At 38.4% G+C, this 16,400-nt stretch overlaps 1 pseudogene; it reads left to right on the top strand.

Moving 5' to 3' along the window:
• The first annotated feature begins 11,515 nt into the window (after positions 1–11,515).
• On the top strand, positions 11,516–14,119 carry LOC102910618 (immunoglobulin kappa variable 5-48 pseudogene; annotated as a pseudogene).
• Positions 14,120–16,400: the final 2,281 nt, after the last annotated feature.

Here is a 16,400-nt window from a genome sequence, read left to right as displayed (position 1 = left end):
AAGACAAAGACAGATTTAAACAACACCTATCCATAAACCCAGCTCTACAGAAAACACTAGAAGGAAAATTCCAATCGAAGGAAGTCAGATACACACTGGACAACACAGGCAATAGATAAAGCCACAGAAGTAAACCCCAAAGAAGAGAAATACATACACACTACCACCAAAAATAACAGGGATGAACAATCACTGGTCAATAATATCCCTTAAGATCAAAGGACTTAATTCACCTATAAAAAGACATAGGCTTAAAGAATGGATACGAAAGCAGGACCCATCTTTCTGCTGTATACAAGAAACACATCTCAAATTCAAAGATAGACACTACCTAAGAAAAAAAGGCTGGGAAAAGACTTTCCAATCAAATGGTCTTAAGAAACAATCGGGTGTAGCCATCCTGATATCTAAAAAAATAGACTTCACACTAAAATCAATCAAAACAGATCAAGAAGGGCATTACATACTCATCACAGGAAAGATCCACCAAGATGAAGTTTCAATTCTGAACATTTATGCCCCAAACACAAGGGCACCCACATATGTAAAAGAAACATTACTAAAGGTTAAACCCCATATAAAACCCCACACATTAATAGTGGGAGATCTCAACACCTCACTTTCACCACTGGACAGATCCCCCAAATTGAAACTTAACAGAGAAATAAAGGACTTAATTGATGTCATGACCCAAGTGGACCTAGTAGATATCTACAGAACATTCCATCCTAACAAAAGAGAATATACCTTCTTCTCAGCACCCCATGGAACTTTCCCTAAAATCGACCACAGACTTGGCCACAAAGCAAATCTCAACAGATACAAAACAATTGGAATGACCTCCTGTGTTCTATCAGACCACCATTGTGGTGGTATTCTAATTGTACTGAAATGTGATTTTGATTGGATGTTAATAAATAAAGTTGCCCGGGGGTCCAAGGTATTAGAGCCACAGACAGAGTGTGGTGGTGGTGGTGGTGGTGGTGGTGGTGGTGGTGGTGGTGGCACACACCTTTAATCCCATAGATCTCTGTGTGTTCAGGGATACAGCCAGCATTGGAGACATATGCCTTTAAGACCTAGGGGGCTGTACATTCAGACATTGATGAGGCAGTCACGTGTTTAGGTTTACAACCAATGAGAAGGCAGAATGACTAGAAACACAATTTACACACAGGAAATAGCTCTCTTTCGAGAAGCTGGGACACAGTAGGAGGAAGGGTGAGATTTTAGCTCTGAGCTCTGACCTCTTGGCTTTCTCTTTTACATTGTTTCTCTGTTTCTTATTTAATAAGACGGTTGGTTGCATCTACACACCATGCTTTAAAGTTAGATTTTAACAACAACAAAAACTACAGAAAACCTACAGTCTCATGGAAACTGAACAATGCTCAACTGAATCACCAATGGGTTAAGTAAGAAATAAAGAAATTAAAGACTTCCTAGAGATCACGAAAATGAAGACACCACATACCCAAACTTATGGGACACTATGAAAGCAGAGCTAAGAGGGAAATTCATAGCACTAAATGCCCACATAAAGAAGTTGGAGAAATCTCACACTAGTGATCCAATATCACACCTGAAAGCTCTAGAACAAGAAGAAGCAAAGTCTCCCAGGAAGAATAGATGCCAGGAAATTATCAAAGTGAGAGGTGAAATTAATAAATTAGAAACTAAGAGAATAATACAAAAAATTAATGAAACAAAGAGTTGGTTCTTTGAGAAAATCAACAAGATAGACAAGCCCTTATCCAAACTAACCAAAAGACAGAGAGAGAAAATCCAAATCAACAAAATCAGAAATGAAAAGGGGGACATAAGAAAAGACATTGAGGAAATCCAGAAAATTATCAGGTCGTATTTCAAAAACCTCTACTCCACAAAACTGGAAAACCTAAAAGAAATGGACAATTTTCTGGATAGGTACCACATACCTAAGTTAAATCAAGACCAGATAAACTATTTAAATAGTCCAATAACCCCTAAGGAAATAGAAACAGTCATTAAAATTCTCCCAACCAAAAAAAGCCCAGGACCAGATAGTTTCAGCCCAGAATTCTACCAGATCTTCAAAGAAGAGTTAATACCAATACTCTCTAAATTGTTCCACATAATAGAAACAGAAGGAACATTACCAAACTCCTTCTATGAGGCTACAATTACCATGATTCCTAAACCAAACAAGGATGCAACAAAGAAAGAGAACTACAGACCGATCTTCCTCATGAACATTGATGCAAAAATACTCAATAAAATACTGGCAAACAGACGCCAAGAACACATCAGAACAATTATCCACCATGATCAAGTAGGCTTCATCCCAGGGATGCAAGGGTGTTTCAACATACAAAAGTCGGTCAATGTAATACACCATATAAACAAATTCAAAGAAAAAAAACCACATGATCATCTCACTAAATGCAGAAAAGGCATTTGACAAAATCCAACACCCCTTCATGATAAAAGTCTTGGAGCGATCAGGAATAAAGGGAACATACCTAAACAAAATAAAGGCAATTTACAGCAAACCAACAGCCAACAACAAATTAAATGGAGAGAAACTCAAAGCAATTCCACTAAAATCAGGAACGAGGCAAGTCTGTCTCCTCTCCCCATACTTATTTAATATAGTACTTGAAGTTCTAGCCAGAGCAGTAAGACAGCATAAGGAGATTAAGGGGATACAAATTGGAAAGGAAAAAGTCAAGCTGTCCCTATTTGCAGATGATTTGATAGTATACTTGAGTGACCCCAAAGATTGCACCCAGGAACTGACAAAGCTTATAAACACCTTCAGCAACATAGCAGGATACAACATCAACTCAAAAAAATCAGTAGCCCTCCTATATACAATGGACAAAGAAGCTGAGAAAGAAATCAGAGATACATCACCCTTTACAATAGCCACAAATGACATAAAATACCTTGGGGTAACACTAACCAAGCAAGTGAAGGACCTATATGACAAGAACTTTAAGTCCCTGAAAAAAGAAATTGAAGAAGATGTCACAAAATGGAAAGATCTCCCATGCTCATGGATAGGCAGGACCAACATAGTAAAAATGGCAATTTTACCAAAAGCAATCTACAGATTCAATGCAATCCCCATCAAAATACCAACACAATTCTTCACAGACCTGGAAAGAATAATACTCAACTTCATATGGAAAAACAAAAACCCAGGATAGCCAAAAGAATCCTGTACAATAAAACAACCTCTGGAGGCATCACAATCCCTGAATTCAAGCTCTGCTATAGGGCTACAGTAGTAAAAACAGCTTGGTATTGGCATAAAAACCATCATGTAGACCAATGGAATCAAATTGAAGACCCAGACATTAACCCACACACCTATGAACATATCATTTTTGACAATGAAGCCAAAAATGTACAATGGAAAAAAGAAAGCATCTTCAACAAATGGTGCTGGCATAACTGTATATCAACGTGTAGAAGGCTGCAAATAGATCCATATCTGTCACCATGCACAAAACTTAAGTCCAAGTGGATCAATGACCTCAACATAAATACAGTTACTCTGAACCTGCTAGAAGAGAAAGTAGGAAGTAGTCTTGAACGCATTGGCATAGGAGATCACTTCCTAAATATAACACCAGTAGCACAGACCCTGAGACAAACAATCAATCAATGGGACCTCTTGAAACTGAGAAGCTTTTGTAGAGCAAAGGATACAGTCACCAAGGCAAAGTGACAGCCTACAGATGGGAAAAGATCTTCACCAACCCCACATCTGACAGAGGACTGATATCCAGAATATATAAGGAACTCAAGAAATTAGACATCCAAACAACCAACAGTCCAATTAAGAAACGGGCTATAGAACTAAACAGAGAATTCTCAACAGAGGAAACTCAAATGACTGAAAGACATTTAAGGATTGCTGAACATCCCTAATCATCCAGGAAATACAAAACAAAACAACTCTGAGATACCACCTTATGCCTGTCAGAATGGCTAAGATCAAAAACACTGAAGACACATTATGCTGGAGAGGATGTGGAACTAGGGGAACTCTCCTCCCCTGCTTGTGTGAATGCAAGCTTGTACAACCACTTTGGAAATCAATATGGCGCTTTCTTAGAAAATTGGGAATCAATCTCCCCCAAGATCCAGCTGTACCACTCTTGGGCATATACCCAAGAAATGCTCAATCATACCACAAGAGCACTTGCTCAGCTATGTTCATATCAGCATTGTTTGTAATAGCCAAAACCTGGAAACAACCTAGATGCCCTTCAACTGCAGAATGGATAAATAAATTGTGGCACATATACACAATGGAATACTACTCAGCAGAGAGAAACAATGACATCATGAGGATTGCAGGCAAATGGATGGATCTAGAAAAAATCATCTTGAGTGAGGTAACCCAGACTCAGAAAGACAAATATGGTATGTACTCAGTCATAGGAGGATACTAGATGTGGAACAAGGATGACTGGACTGCTACTCATATCACCAATGAGGCTACCTGGAAAACCGGACCCCAAGAAGGACATGGAGATCACCCAATGATGGAGAAATGGATGAGATCTACATGAACAGTCTGGACATGGGTGGGAGCAATTAAAGGCGAGGGTTGTGGGAAAGAGAGCAGGAGATCTCAGCTGGATCAAGAAAAGAGAGGGAGAACCAGGAATAGGAGACCATAGAAAATAAAGACCACATGAGAAAAGGAAAAAACAAAGTGCTAAAGAGGCCCACAGAAATCCACAAAGATACCCCCACAAAAGACTGCTGGCAATGGTCAAGAGGCAGCTGGGACTGACCTACTCTGGAGATGGGATGGCCAAACACCCTAATAGTTGTGCCAGAAACCCCATCCAAGGACTGAGGAATCTGGATACAGACATCCATGGCTAGTCCCTGGATGGAGTGCTGGGAGTCTAATTAGTGAGAAAGAGGAGGGTTTATATGAGCAAGAATTGTTGAAACCAAGTTTGGATACAGCACAGGGACAAATAGCCAAACGAATGGAAACACATGAACTATGAACCAAAGACTGAGGGGCACCCAACTGGATCACGCACTCTGAATAGGTGAGACAGTTGATTGGCTTGATCTGTTTGGGAGGCATCTAGGCAGTGGTACCAGGTCCTGGGCTCATTGCATGAGTTAACTGTTTGAAACCTGGGACTTATGCAGGGACGCTTGGCTCAATCTGGTAGGATGGGACTGGACCTGCCTGGACTGAGTCTTTCAGGTTGATCTCAGTCCTCAGGGGAGACTTTGCCCTGGAGGAGCTGGCAATGGGAGGTGGACTGGGGGGAAGGGGAGTGGGGCAGGAAGGGGGAGAAGGGAATCTGTGGCTGTTATGTAGAACTGAATGGTATTGTAAAATAAAATAAAAAAAATTAAAAAAAAATTTAAAAAAGATCATAACTCAAAACGTCATTATGTGCCAGGCCAACATTGAATTGTTGTGCATGCCAGACTGTACCAGATAAAGCCATTTTTCCCAGAGTGCTAGGGTCAGCAGCACCCCTCGTGTGAAAAGGGACTGAGTCCACATGAATATATGCCTTCCTAGGGTCTGTTTTGTCAACCTTCAAGCTCTTTTGCTGCTTTGACATTAGGTGGTAGCATAAGCACAGCTTTGCTTTAATTTTCTTATAGAGCTAAAACTAGGCAAAAGAGGAGCTTAGCATGAACATTGTGCCAAGTCTTTGAATGGGAGGAAAGCAACTCTTCCATAACTGTAAGTGACTTCTCAGAAACGCATTTAGGTGGACTGGTTACCTCATTTGTTGGGCCATTTGTATTATCCAATTTGGAGGCCAATGTTTATTATGCATCATCAAAGGAAATCTATGGAACAAGGTTCCACACATCTCAGTAACAGTTTTCCAAGAATTTTTTACACTCATGATCTGGAATGTGGAGACCACCCACTCCTATCACTTCTAGGGAAGGCATGGACACCTGTAGCTAGAATTTAATCCAGTGCTGTCCAGCCTGCTGTTACTCAGACCCAAACGAACACCCAGATGCTTATATTAATTAAAACTGTATGGCCTAATGGCTCAGGCTTCTTGCTAACTAGATCTTACATCTTAAATTAATGAATTTCTATAAATCTATACCTTTCCACATGGCTCATGGCCTACTGATATCTTTACAACTTTTTGCTCTATGTCTGTCTCGGGACTCCCTGATTCAGCCTTCCTGTTCCCAGAATTCTCTTCTCTGCTTGTCCAGCCTATACTTCCTGCCTGGCTACTGGCCAATTAGCATTTTATTTTTTAACCAAATAGAGCAACACATTCACAGCATACAGAGCAATATTCACAGCACTTCCCCCTTTCTTTTTTTTTTAAAAAAAGTATTGTTGTAACTTTAACATAGTAAAATTACATATAAAAAAACAATTATCAAGCAAGAATTACAGTTATAATATCTAGTCTATTTGTATTTGGCAAAATTAAAGAAGATATCTTATCTAGCCTATATTTGTCAGTCTAAGATTTGATATCTAACTTATATTTTATCGTAACTAAGGAAATTATAATTATCTATTCTTCAACTACATCAGAGACCCCAGAAGAATATAATATTACCTAGCTAAACAAGAAGTGTATTATAAGCAACTTTTAAAAATCTAGAATGACAGAGGCAGCTGGTTGCCTGGGCAATCATCCAGAATTCCTCTATAAAGTTGGGACATCTGTCTTCAGCCTACAGGCCTAGAGCCTATCAGTCACTTTTCTCTGTGTTCTGTAGAATGTCTAGCAGTTTCTTTGCAAAGCAGGAACCTGAAGGACCATTTTGTCTTGCAAAGTTCAGTGGTCACCTTTTCATGGATCCTGCATATCCAGTAGATGCAACATTTTGTCAAGCAGTCCACACAAGAACAGTTATTTGCCCAAATGGCTATTTTGGCCAAGAAGAAGATAAGCTCCATATAGAGTGTCTTCAATGCCCATCCTCCTCTATGAAGTAAATCGGTGCTGCCAGGAGCAGACATGTCTCATTGTCCAGAAAGTCTAAGTTTTTAAAACATTTTAAATGCGATATTCTGTAGGTCTTTGAAGTATTTGAAGATTACCTACCTAATTGAATTATATCTATGTATATCTAGAAAACAACATGACTATAAGTTTGACCATCATAGAAGACTAATTATTAATCTGTATTTTTAATTATCCATTACAATCTAAATGAGTTACATAAACATAATACCTCAAATTAGAGTGTATATATATATATATATATAGATATACATATATATATATATATATAACAAAATTAAGGTTATACTTATATCAATAAGCTAAAATGCATAGCAATGTAAAACATTCTAAACAAGTTATTGCTCTTTAAAAGTATGTTCATTAATCTATTCTTTCATCCTATCATGTCTATACTATCCCTTTTTCTTATAATCAACCTGTTTTAAATAAAATACACATTAATAAACAATATTTTGGGAATTTGGGCATGGCTTCTATTACTACTTCCTGCTGGATGAGGGCACTGTATTTTTATGGGGTACCTGAGAAAATTAAAAATCATAGTCAAGTCCTGACTGTAGTAGTCTGCGAGGCTGCAATGTCTGAGCTGGTTGTGTTGAAATCATTCTGTATGTTGAATCATCTGGGCCATAGTGTCTTCAGAGACCTTTCAGAGGGTGTTGGCTGGTCAAACCTTATGTATCTTAATCTGGAACAACTCCATAGCCTCTTGCTTTCTGTGGAAACAAAAGCAGAGCCTCCTTATCCTTAGATTCAAATTTTGAAGTCAAAGTACCTTTAAAATATACATATTGGTTTTACTGAGCAGCCTTTACAATCAAATGTCTTTCTGCAGTTGAAAATATTAAAGACAACACAATCCAGATTCTCTGTATATTATCCATCTTTATGCTGCTTATTTTTATGTTACTTTTACTTTCTCTTTAAAGACTTTATTTTTTAAAAGTATCTATTTCTTTTTTTTAATCTTTTTTTGTTTGTTTTGTTTTGTTTTTGTTTTTTTTTTTGGAGACAGGGTTTCTCTGTGTAGTTTTGGTACCTTCCTGCATCTCACTCTGTAGACCAGGCTGGCCTTTAACTCACAGACATCCGCCTGGCTCTGCCTCCTGAGTGCTGGGATTAAAGGTATGCACCACCACTGTCAGATACCCATTTCTTTATATAACTGCATATATTACTTTTTTCTCTCTTCCAAGCCTATGTACATTTTTACACACATTGTAAACTGTTTAGAGGTTTATCCTATCAGAATCTGTCTTATTATGAATCTATTGCTTTAAACTGTAGCATTTTCTGCCCACCTCAGCTTCTCAACATGGTGGAACTATGTTTACTGCCATCTATGGGGGAACCATGCTCACCACTGACTCTGGGAAGCAGTGGATCTATGCTTCTATCAAAGCAGTGTGTAGCCCAGAAACCTATCTTTTTTTTTTTTTAAGTAGCAAAAACTATATCCACCATGCAACAAGTTGTGTGGCTTGAAGAAACTTCTGTGTAACTTTGTGGGAATATGCCCTGGTGTAGCTTCAGTCCACATACCACAAACCCGTCACAGAGTAGCTCAAGCCCACATGTTGCAGCATCTCGCCACCTACATGAGACATGAAGCAGGTACCTGTTTTGGGCTGTGTTTAGAATTGCTTATTAAGTATTCCCAGGTTTCAGGTGGAAACCTGAGCAATTGGGTGCCATTTGTAGCTGAAGTTTTCCTGTGCCCACCCGGCTCCTGCAGCCAATCAGACACAAGTAAACACCCAGAGACTTTTATTACTTATAAACTGTATGGTCATGACTGACTTCTTGCTATCTAGTTCTTATATCTTAAATTAACCCATTTTTATTAATCTGTAAGTTGCTATGTGGCTTGTGGTGTCCAGTACTTTTACATCTTTCTTCCTCTGTGTTTGCTGGTGACTCCTGACTTAGCATTCCTGTTCCCAGAATTCTCTTCTCTGCTTGTTCCACCTATACATTCTGCCTGGCTCTGACCAATCAGCATTTTATTTATTAACCAATCAGAGCAACACAGTCACAGCATACAGAGCAATATCCACAGCACACACCAATGTTATATTTCTAAACAACCTCTTGTATCACCCAAGCAATGCACAAATTAGTGTGCCATTGTCTTATTTTTACCCTTCACACAAAAAACTTATCTCAATGATGTTAGAATCCACTTTGTGCCTTAAGGTCTCACACTACTACTTCATTGGTCAAATGACAAAATATAATTAAGTTCCTGGTTTATTCTTGATAAATTATTCATGCAGCATATAAATAAACATCAGCTGAGCACTTGAATTTACATGGGTCCACCTTACTAAGAATTGAGGACCTAGCAGTTATGAAGACTAATATAATTTTGTCCTAGTAAAATGTATGCAATGGAAGTAGACATAGAAAACAATTTATTGTGTTTTTAATTAGAAATATATTATAAGCTGAACATGTCTTTGAGAGAAGACATATTCCACAAATATAGAAGAGCAGGTATCCTATGAACATGAAAATGGCCCAACTTTGCTCAGTTAAATAAAAGACAAAATAGACAGAGAACAGTAGAGTCCTGCCACTCAAACATCACTGGCATCTAAAAGCTGCAGAGAGAAAGCAGATAGTCCTTAAAGTGTGTGATGGAAGGAGAATCATGAACTTTCAGGAATGAACAAAAAATAAAAAAATAAAAAAGAACCCAACAACTAAAAAGCAATGCAAAGAAACCATTTTTAAGATGGAATGTAGGAAGGGGAACTTCTCACTACACTCTGAATATATCACAGCAGCAGAGGGAGAAGACTGAGTCTAAAGAAGTGTACTGGCCTACAATAAAGTCTGTGGGCACATTTTTTTTTGCTTAGTGATTGATCTAGGAGTACCCAGACCATTGTGGGGCCACCTCTGGCCACCAGTCTTGGGTTATTCAAGAAAGTACACAGAGCAAAGCTATGGGGCGTAAGCCAGTAAGTAGCATTCCTTCATGGCCTCTCCTTCAGTTCATGCTTCCAAGTCACTGCCCTGCTTGAGTTCCCACCTTGACTTCTGTCAATGAGGAACTGACGTGTAAATCAAAGAGAGACTTTCATCTCCAAAAACAGTTTAGATTTGTGAGTCTTTTAATATTTCATAAGAATACCTTTTGAGATAAATAATAAACTGATTGATCCTTTCCTTGTAACAGCAAAAATGAATCCTGACAGTTAAAGAACTGTTGAGAAAAATACCTTATTTTCTCACACTTTGTTAATCTATAACAAGTTGCTTAGACATGAATGTATGTGTGTCCTAGGAAATAATTCATTTATTACCTGTAATATGTAAAATGTTTAACTATGTATTTTGGTATTGCGAAACACTCTGTTTTTACTTATATTCATTGTAATTATTCACTTGAAAAAATAATGTAAACTCATTGTAATTTTTATGTTGTCTGAAACATTTTGCTGGGATATATAAGCTGTAGGGGGTTGGAGGAAGGAAAAAGGGAGGAGTCAGAAGGAAGACATAAGGAAAAAGATAGAGAGGAAACAACAGGAAAGAGTGAAGGGAAAAATAAGAGACCTTGACATGTTGAAGATGTGTGTGGGTGTGTGCTTCTCCCCTTTTCTCTGACTCCAGAGAATTAAGTTTTACTCCCTCAGATAAAAAGTCAGTTGTGTGATCAATCCTGACTCCCACCATCTCTTCAGTTCCTGAACCAATGAAAGATGGCCCTACAGCAGCACTTTCCCTTCTATTTCTTTTGTCCAATTCTGGAGTGTTAATTGTTTTTTATCTTAATATACTATATTGTATTATTATAGAAAGAAGCCTGTTCTTTTTTCTCTTAAGAGACTGACAGGGGCTGGATTCAGATGGGAGGTCAGGTAGGGAAGGGCTAGGAGGAATAGATGAGGGGGAACCATAGTCAGGATATATTATGTGGGGAAAAATCTATTTTCAATAAAGGAAAAAAAGAAAATAGAATGAAATGAGGCAATGTCTGTGATACTTTAGTTTATCTATGTATGATTGTATTTTGATGCTTTTTGGTGTCAGCTTAAACGCTGATATTCTATTTAAGTTGTTTCACAATACAATCTTGTGTACTGAGAGTTAATGAAAAGTGTGATGATTACACACATCTGTTCCTTTTTTCCAATGCCTGCATAAGGCTAGTCATCAGATATTCCATGATAACAAATAACTCATTGTCCTAAATATGTTCATCAAGTATGATTTACTAGTCTTATTTATTTTCTTTTCAGGATAGTAAAATAATCTTTTTTTATTTTTATTAAGAATATTTTTATTCTTTCTCAATCTATTTATTGTTCATTTTGATGTCTACCCTAATTGTTATCATAGAACCTGCATCCAGTGACTGATAGAAGCAGATGCAGAGACCCACAGCCAAGCACTTGGGCAAGATCCTGGAGTTTAGCTGAAGAGAGAGGGGAAGGATTATAGGACCAAGGGGAGTCAGGATCATGATGGTATAAACCACAGAGATAGCTGACCCAAGATAGTAGGAGGTCATGGACTCTGAACTGACAGCTGGGGAGCCTGAATGTGACCAAACAAGGCTCTCTGAATGTGAGTGAAATTTGTGTGGCTTGAGGTACTTGTGGGTGCCCTGTCAATGGGACCAGGACTTATCCCAGGTATATGAAATGGCTTTTTAGAGCCAATTCCCTATGGTGCTAAACCTTACTCAGCCTTAATGCAAGGGGAATGGGCTAGGTCCGGCTCCAACTTGGTATGCCACCATGTTGACCACCCAAGGGAAGCCTTACCCATCTATGAAGAGGGGATGTCAATGGAGTGGGAGGAGGTGGGGGAGAGCAGAAGAGGGGTAGGGAAGGGGAACAGGGGTTTGTATGTGACAGGAAAGAAAAAAATTTATACAAAAAAATTTAAAGAATTGTTTTATTCATTTCACATACCAACCACAGATCCCACTCTCTTCCTTCCTCCTGATGGCCCCCAGCCTTCCCCCTCAGTGCACCCCAAATGTCCTACTCCTACAATGTATTTAACACACCTCTTTCCCAACCTCTCACACCAACCAGAAGTAAACATTTCTTCTCTGTGTATCACCCAATTATAATTTCCTATTGATGTGTGGTACAATGTGCCCTCCCAAAGACCACCCTTATCTGGGGATCCTTTCTAAGCTCCTTACATGTAGATGTAGTCAAAGTTACACAGAGAAATGTAAAAATTTATGGTATGATTTACATATTAGTGAGTAATGTGTCACTTAGCATTCTGGGACTGGACTGATTCAGTCAATATAATTTTTCCAGTTCCATCCATTTTTCTCAAAAGTTTCATAATTTCATATTCTTTATATCTGAATGAAAATAGATTGCACAATATACACCATTCCATTTATCCATTTATCTTGTCATGAACATCTAAGTTGATTCTATTTTCTAGCTATTGTGAATAGCCCAGCAAAGTGTATGGATGTGCATTTAGATCTGTCAGAAGCTATACAGTCCTTTAAGTACACCCACAGGAAAGGAATACCTAGGTCATGTGGTATTTGTAGCTGTCTGAGGAAATTGCACATTGCGTTCAATAGTTATTGCACTCCCACAACAGTGAATCAGGGCTTCCCTTTCCTCCGGCTTTCAATACTCTAGAATTTTGATAGTCTATTTGGTAGATATTGAGGACTTTCAAAAGGTTTAGTCATTGTTTGTAGATAAAAAAAATATGTTATGGCTTGGTTACATAGCCCAAGTGAAATAATATTTCTTCAAATGGACCAGATGAAATTTTCTCTCCTGATTTGAACTGCATCTGAGTTGTTGCCTTTAAGTACCATGAAAAATTATGTACTAGGTAAGATATTTGTTTGAACATTCCATAAATGTTTCCCCATAACCCTGTATCACTCTTGGTGGTAATACACACAAAAAACAATATTCAGAGTTTATCTGAAGAGTACTAAACAAATAATTTGATATCCCAACCTTTGAAATTGTGTCAGATTGTGAACTTTAAAAAGGCTTCCATTCCACATCGGAAGACGTATATCTTCCTAAAACATCCAGACTTTCTATTTTCTAGTCCATGATATCTCATTAATAGGGCATTTCTTTAGAATTATATGTTGTGGTGCTTCATGGACTGTTTCAACAGTGAAATGGGATTCAGCCCATATTGGAAGAAACATCAAGGAAAACAACATAATCTTGAACCAAGCGGATGGTTAAGAGATACTCTTAATTTCAAACTACTGACTATATCTCAGACACTTTCTTAGACTGTGCTAATTTTGCATCCATGTATGTGAGATCCATTCACAAGTCTGTTTCGAATCTCAGCATCTCATCAGGTAACCAGAAGGGGAAGATAGACTCCCCAAAGCACAAGAGCCTGCTCTCCTGAGCAGTTCTTTATTGGAACAAATATGAAGTCAGTATCATTTGCATAAGTGCTTCTTCTTTCTATGTTCTTGCCTCTTAGAATACTATAAAAGGTCTTTCTTGGGCTGTGTCATGACACAGATAAACACAGAAAAAGCTGGAAGATGGTGTCCGCATCTCAACTCCTTGGGCTTCTGTTCTTCTGGGTTTCAGGTATGAGATTTTAGACAGGGCAAAAAGTGGAGATGTTAATTAAATACAGAATTTTTTACATCATTAGGAAGCACAGCCTCACATGGAATTTGTCTTTCTGTTTGATCCTATTGATACAATAAAATAATCTTTTTGAAAGTAGTTTAGAAGTTACTTTCATATGCAATGATGTGATCTACTAATATTTCTCCTATGTTTTCAGCCTCCAGAGGTGACATTGTGCTGACTCAGTCTCCAGCCACCCTGTCTGTGACTCCAGGAGAAAGAGTCACCATGGCCTGCAAGGCCAGCCAGGGTATTAGCACAAACTTACACTGGTATCAGCAAAAACCAAATGAGGCTCCAAGGCTTCTCATCAAGTATGCTTCCCAGTCAGTCTCTGGGATCCCCTCCAGGTTCAGTGGCAGTGGGTCAGGGACAGATTTCACCCTCAGCATCAACAAAGTGGAGCCTGAAGATGTTGCAACTTATTACTGTCAACAAAGCTATAACAGGCCTCCCACAGTGATACAGATCATAGCAAAAACCCCCAGGGAAGCAGAAGTGTGAGGCTGGGCTCTTTCAGCTGCTTCTGGTGGTTCCTCTACCTTTTTCAAAGTGTTTTACAGATGCAGACAGCCTTGAGATTTACATAGAAAATTGAAGTGAAGAGTCCTGGCAAGCTTTCTTGCCTCTGACCTCTCTTCATGACTTTTTCACTTCAGAATACACACATAATTGAATGTTCTATTTTTCCTATATTCGTTCACTTTATTCTCAGTGAAGTTTTTCCAGAGAGTTAAGAACCAACTTCCCACACAATTGTCAAAATTAAAATAAATATTGTTAATTATGGTTCACTTTATATTAATTATCTGACAGTGATTCATTAACTCTTGATTAGTCATAAAATATAGTTTGGAATATATTTAATCAGTTCTTTAAATTTAATGATTATTGAGCTATATAGATGTTTTTTAAATGATTACTATGCTATTGACTGTGGTTCAACTACAGAATTTTTCAAAATGGAATATTTTTATAATTGAGAATTTCATTTATGCTTCCAATTATTCTCATCCAGCCTACTCTTTTTCTAAATCCTACTAAATTTACTACTTATCCCTCACCACCCTCCCACTTCTTCTCCACATATAAATATACATTGTACACTGACTTCAATGTGGGTGGACGATATATTCATGGATGTAGGAACATCCACTGGAGGGAGCATTTTCAAATCATTAGAGATAACACTCTTAGAGAAAATGCCTCTCTTGCCCTTAGAAGCCATCAACTATCAATAATAGCTCATCAGCTAGTTGTGCATGCTGATGAGCTCTTCCCTCTCCATGCTTCAGTGTTGATTGGCTTAATTTTGTGCAGGTCCTATCCAGACAGCCATAGCTGCTGTGAGTTCATCAAAGAAGGAGTAATGAGATGTCCGTAGACTCTGTTGTGTTCTGTTTCTCCCTCAACCTTGGATCTTATGGTGTTTCTACCCTTTTCTATGATGGTCCCTGAACCTCACACAACTTTTTGACTTTGTAAGTTTTTGTGTTCCATAGAAACATTATTTAAATTTTTAATCTATTTTTTTTTAAAATTGAAGTCTGTTGCTATTGTCAGCTCCCCCGAGGAGGAGACAGGATATGGGTTATAGCTTAGGGCTCTAAACACAACACAGGGTCTGAATCTCAATTCTGTGCTTCCTGACGTTCTTTTTCTCTGAGAAGAACAGGAAAAATGATTCCCTGATTTTCCTTCTCATGGAAGGTGCCAGAGAGATCTCAGGGCTGTTCTTCCTATTACCCATATAGTTCTGAGATCTGAATTTTAGGAAAATTGGTGCTTAACACACACACACACACACACACACACACACACACACACACACACATACATTTCCTTTGAAAATTATCCTGTGACTATACCTGTATGTCTTAAATAAATTCTGTACTTTTATTGGCTTTTACATTTTTACTGAATTCTTAACTAACACAGGGTTATAGTACAGTTTCAAGCTATGATGATCTTTCACATTGGGGACAGAATCATCATCAACTGTCAAACTAGTTTCAGGAGAAACCAGGTTTCCTTGTTAAAAACAGATTTCAAGCCACATCCCTAATGTCATGGAATAAAATATCTCCATGTTGGCTTCAGGGATGGAGTAGTGAGATTTCTACCCAAATCATAGAGTAACCCCTGTTATATGATATTTTGTTTTTGTTCTGACAAATAAAGCTTGCCAGGAGATGAGAGGCACAGCTTGCCTCTAGTAATGCAAAAAAAGATCTTGCAGTGGTGGCACACAGCTTTAATTCCAGCACTTGGGAGGAAGAGAAAGATCAGGAGTAGGAGGCCACCCTGGGCCACACGGAATTGAACAAGTCTGAAAGAGAAACAGACAGGTGGTGGTGGTGCATGCCTTTAATCTCAGCACTAAGGAGGTAGAGAAATGAATGTAAGGCAGGTGGAGACAGGATCTCAGCCCCATTCAGTCTGAGGATTCATAGAGGTAAGAAGTTTGTGGCAATTGCTCTGTTCCTCTGATCTTTCAGCTTTTACTCTAATATCTGACAACTGGATTTTATTTCATAAGACTAACTAAGATCAGACCTCAAACCCCATCATGTGTCAGGCCAACACTGAAATGTTATTCATGCCAGACTGTACCAGATAAAGCATTTTTCCCAGAGTTTTCCCTGAGTGATAGCAGGTTACAAGGTCAGCAGCACACCTGATGTGAACTGGGACTAAGTCCACATGACTTCCCTTGGGTCTGTTATGTTACCCTGCAGGCACTTCTGCTGCTTTGACATTAGGTGGTGACATAAGCACAGGTTTG

The sequence above is a fragment of the Peromyscus maniculatus genome, chromosome 3 (assembly GCF_049852395.1).
Source record: "Peromyscus maniculatus bairdii isolate BWxNUB_F1_BW_parent chromosome 3, HU_Pman_BW_mat_3.1, whole genome shotgun sequence".
NCBI classification, from domain to species: Eukaryota; Metazoa; Chordata; class Mammalia; order Rodentia; family Cricetidae; genus Peromyscus; species Peromyscus maniculatus.
The sequence above is the reverse complement of the archived record's forward strand: the minus strand, read 5'-3'. Positions and strand labels throughout refer to the sequence as shown.